The 5289-nt window shown below is 37.6% G+C and overlaps 1 pseudogene; it reads right to left on the bottom strand.

Moving 5' to 3' along the window:
* Positions 1-1388: 1388 nt before the first annotated feature.
* LOC126492632 (putative olfactory receptor 56B2) lies at positions 1389-2479 on the bottom strand (annotated as a pseudogene).
* Between the last annotated feature and the right edge of the window lie 2810 nt (positions 2480-5289).

Raw genomic sequence — 5289 nt, 5'->3', positions numbered from 1 at the left:
TGAAGCAATTTATACATTTTCAACACAGATATAAAATGCTTTCAGCACTAGATTATTTTCTGAAACAAAGAGTCATTACTCTATGAGTAAGAAGATCTATTGATGCAACAGGTTTAAACATAAATATTATTTATAAAAAGATAACTTTGCAAGGATCTAGTATTTGTCCTTACTCCAAGCCCCACTGATGGTCAGTTTGTGTCCTTACTTGCCTACCTGGCAACTTGAAAACCTTTTTCTTCTCTCAACATGGTAGTGGGTTCATCTGGTCTACTTAAACATCTAAAGTATTTTTTTTAACTTTCTTTGTACCTGAGGCAAGTTAGTTAGATTATCTTTCTGAAAAGCGGTGAGGGCAAGTAAGAGGCAACAGTACTCTGAATATATGGGGAACTCATCACCAGATACTTCTTTTTGTCCTGTCGTAATGTAACATGACTTATACTGTTTCCAATGATTCCATTTGTTCAGAGAAAACATCAATATTCATATTCCCTATGAAAGGCTACTCTGAATTACCATCCTAGAAATTAGTAAATATACATTGTACAAGAAAAACAAATTAATGTCTTTTAGCTGAATGATTAAAATCAAATCTATTGTTCTGAGATTGAATGCGCTAATCAGTTATTATATGCTCAAAACCACTGTAAACTTGAGCAAAGCCTCTCTGCTTACCCTGTGCAATGCCTACTGTCTGGATATCAAAACAGAGAGCTGAGTGTAGTCTGATCCATGAAGACAGTCTGTTTGAAAATCATCTGATGCTGTTCTATATATTTGTTCATCCCTTAACATCTCTATCCCTTGACAGCTGCACATTTAAACTGACTTAGCCTTAAAGGGAAAATCCAATGACTTATTTAGAAACTTTAGAGCTAAAAATGCCTGTATAAGGATCAGTACACCCTGCATAGAAGCACTGAGAATGGGGGATTTCCATTATTGCCACCTGTATGATGCTCATAAACAACTGGATATTTTCATATTCATTCTCAATCGGTACACATGCATGTGTGTGACTTTGTATACACATGGGAAAGGCAAAGTATCTGAATTAAAAGCCATAATTAATGTCATTTCATAGATATTCTTTCTGCCAAGGGAATACATATTTTTATTTTACATAAAAAGTCCCAGACTCATACACAATTACATTTTCCTTAATTCATAGATGGTTTCACATATCTATTTTAATGAATCATATTATTCATTGAGTATTTAGTAATGTCTAAGACAGACTAATAACTTTGAGAAAACTACTAGATAACATGACTTGTGATTTTTCAAGAAATTTATTTTTGCTGAATGTGATGGTCCATGCTTTTATTGCCAATACTCAGAAAACAAAGGGAACTAAAGCTTTCAGAGTTTGTGGCCAGCCTGGTTTATACAGCAAGTTCTAGTCTAGCCAGGACCACAAAAGTGAGATCCTATTTCAAAAAATAATTATTCTAAGTTATATTGAGAATAAAAATTAAGACACTATACAGATTTTTTTCAAGGATGTTAGCTATTACGCCCTTAAGTTTAATAGTTACAACCAGACATCCTAATTTTGAAAAAGTAAAGATGTTGTGTGTTTTCTCATTTAAGTCTCCTTTGACATTCATCTTAAGCACCTTGTATAAGCCTTGTTTTAACTCTTTGTTCTTGAGTTCATACACCATGAGGTTCAGAGCAGGGGGATGGCATTGTGCAGCACGTTCAGCAGAACCGGGCTGAGGGGAACTTTTATTTTTGCACTATGAGTGATGAAACGGACAATAATGTCAGTGTAGAAGAAAAGGATTAGGATGAGGTGAGAGGTTCAAGGACTTAAGGCCTTAGATGCCACTTCTGCAGAGTTCAGAAGAATCAAAGCATATGAAATTATAATCAAACCCAGGTCAACTCCCATGATTATCCAAGCCAGGTTGTCCAGACCAGCTGGTTAAAGCTGCTGATTTCCCTGCAATCACAAGACAGGCTAGTGACCCCCAAGTTAGTACAAAAATAGTGCTTGATTTGATTCTGGGAACAGAATTTCCCTGAGCAACCAACACAGGAACTGACTTGGGAGTTACACAATTTCTGTGGACCATAAGCAAAGTTGCATTGATCAGAAAAGATTCAGTAACTATTGAAGTGTACTTCAGTGGTCGGCAAATTGCTACATACCTATCTATACCCATGCAGACAAAGATGTCTGACTCCATGGCAACAAAAAGAGGATGGTAAAGCATTCAATGAAACTGATGGTCTTAGCATTGAACCACAAGATAACCAAAATCTTCGACATGATGGTAATTGCCAGGCCCATGTCCACCATAGCCAGGATGCCTAGGCAACACATAGGCTGGTGCAGTGATGCCTCTTGGCAAATGACAGTCACAATAAGTGTGTTGGCAATGAGATCCAAAGCATAAAGCAGAGCCAGAGGCAGGGAGAGCCAGTGCTGCCAGCTAAGAATACCTGGAACTCCCATCAGAATAAACATATCTTGCTAATAAAAAAACGCCCCCATTCTATTTTTGGTTATCTGTGTGACAGGATTGGATGCAGGCATACCCAGGGTATGAAACTGGGGATAAATTGTGTCTTCATCCTTCCATTCTGTTGTCACCAACATTAATTATTCTTATGATGTAAGAACTTGCTTATACGGCACAATATGTTTTTAATTCATCAAATAACTGAAAATTCTATGGACCATGCTTTTCTTCTATTTCCCAATTGAGAAATAAAAAATGAGATGAAATTATAATTTTGTTTATGATCTTCTGTGCATGGTGGAAATAGCTGGATATCACAGTGTGATGGCTGTATTTGGGTTGACTGGTGGTTTCTCTGGAGACCTAAAATAAGACCCCAAGGGAGACTTTAACATACAAATTTTTCTTTGCTACAATCTTAGATTGCAGTGTGTTTTAGAACAAAAATATTTCTACATTCTCTACTTATGTATGACAAAATTTTACTAATAGTATGTATCTTTGGACATGATTAATCAAATACATATTTATCTCATAATGGTAAATAGGCTAAAGTCTGTAATATGAATATAATAATTAAATTTTGTGTGTTTTTATTTTGGGTTTGCTGTGAGTTGAATTTAAGGCCTCCTACTTGCTGGATACTCTACTACTGATTAAATATCAAAATCAGTTAACCATTAAAATATTTGTTAGGTGATGCACTTTCACAAATTGACACACATCCATTTCTGTGACACTAGATGCATTATTACAAGATGAATACAGCCAGGCATGGGTGACACAAGCCTTTAATCTCAGCACTCAGGAGGCAGAGATGAGCAGATCTCGGTGCGTTTGAGGCCAGCCTGGTCTACAAGAGGTAGTACCAGGACAGACTCCAAAGCTACAGAGAAACCTTGTCTAAAAAATGAAAAACAAAACAACAAATGAATGCACGTGTGTGAGCAGCCCCCACACTCCTCCACAGCCAGTTTTCTCTTTTCTCCTTGCTAAAGAAAGCCAACATCTTAAAATTGCAATCAATCTTGCCTTTTTAAGCAAAAATCTTTAAAAAAATCAAGGAAATAAACTAAACAGAATTTTATATTTATTTTTCAACTTGAAAACTGTCACAGATCATTATTTATTTAAAGAAAAATTTGTCTTTTTTCATTTCACATAACAATCCCAGTACCCTCTCCTTCCTCTCTTCCCATTCCCTCTACCTATATCCCTCAACCCGCCATCCATTCTTCAGAGAGGATAAAGCACATTGTTTGGGAGAAGGTCCAAGACCCTCCCTACTATATCTACGCTGAGCAAAGAATCCATCCAAAGAGAACAGTTTCCCTAAAAGCCAATACAAGCAGTAGGGATAAGTTCTAGTGCTACTGCCAATGTCCCCTCAGTCTGCCCCAGCCATATAACCATCACCCACATTCAGAGGGACTAGTTTGGACCTATGCTGGTTTCTTCCCAGTCCTGCTTCCATTAGCTCAGGTAAACTGTTTCAGTGAGTGTCCCCGTCATCGTCTTGACCTCTTTGCTCATATTCTCACTCCTCCCACTCTTCAACTGTACATTGGGAGCCCAGTCCAGTGCTCTGATGTGGGTCTCTGCCTCTGTTTTCATCAGTTGTTGGATGAAGGTTTTATGGTGACATTTAAGATATTCATCTGTCTGACTATAGGGCAAGGCCAGTTCAGGCACCCTCTCCTCCATTGCTTAGGGTTTTATCTGGGGTCATCTTTGTGAATTACTGGGAAATTCTCTAGTGCCAGGTTCTTGCTATCCCCATAGTGGCTCCTCAATCAAAATATCTCTTTCCTTTGCTCTCATTTGTTCTTCCTCCAACTCGGCCATCACATCCCCTCAAGTTGTACTCACCCCTTCCATTCTCCCTTCTGCTTCCTCTTCCTCCTTCCCTTTTTCCCTCACCCCCATGTTTCCAATTTTGTCAGACAGTCTTCTCTATTTTCCCTTCCTAGGTGGATCTATGTATATTTCTCTTAGGGTTCACCTTGTTACTTAGCGTCTCTAAAATCATGAACTATAGGCTCAATATCCTTTACTTTACAGCTAGTATCTACTTATGAGTGAGCACATACCATGTTCATCTTTTGGGCCTGAGTTACCTCACTCAGGATGGTTTTATCTAGTTCTATCAATTTTCAGGTGAATTTCAAGATGTCATTGTTTTTTACAGCAGAGTAGTATTCCAATATGTAAATGTACTACATTTTCTTTATTCGTTCTTCGATTGAGGGATATCTTTGTTGTTTCCAGTTTCTGGCTATTACAAATAATGCTGCTATGAACATAGTTGCAGAGATGCCCTTCTAGTATGATTGAGCATCTTTCAGGTATATGCTCAAGAGTAGTATTGCTGTGTCCCAATTTTCTGAAATACCACCATAATGATTTCCAGAGTGGTTATACAAGTTTGCATCCCACCAGCAATGGATGAGTATTCCCTTTACACCACATCTTCTCCAGCAAAAGCTATGATTGCTGATTTTGTTTTTAGCTATTCTGACTGGTGTAAGATGGTATCTCATAGTCGTTTTAATTTGCATTTACCTGATGACTAAGAAAGCTGAACATTTCCTTAAGTGTCTTTCAGCCATTTGAGATTTTTTCTGTTGAGAATTCTCTGCTTAGTTCTGTACCCCATTTTTAATTGGATTATTTGGAATTTTGATGTCTAATTTCTTGAGTTTTTTATATACTTTGGAAATCAGACCTCTGTTTGATGTGTGAGGCTGGTGAAGATCTTTTCCCATTCAGTAGCTTCCTTTTTGTCTCATTGACTGTGTCCTTTGCTTTGCAGAAA

This window comes from Alexandromys fortis, unplaced genomic scaffold, assembly GCF_014885135.2.
Source record: "Alexandromys fortis isolate MF-2015 unplaced genomic scaffold, M_Fortis_MF-2015_v1.1 scaffold_303, whole genome shotgun sequence".
NCBI classification, from domain to species: domain Eukaryota; kingdom Metazoa; phylum Chordata; class Mammalia; order Rodentia; family Cricetidae; genus Alexandromys; species Alexandromys fortis.
The sequence above is the reverse complement of the archived record's forward strand: the minus strand, read 5'-3'. Positions and strand labels throughout refer to the sequence as shown.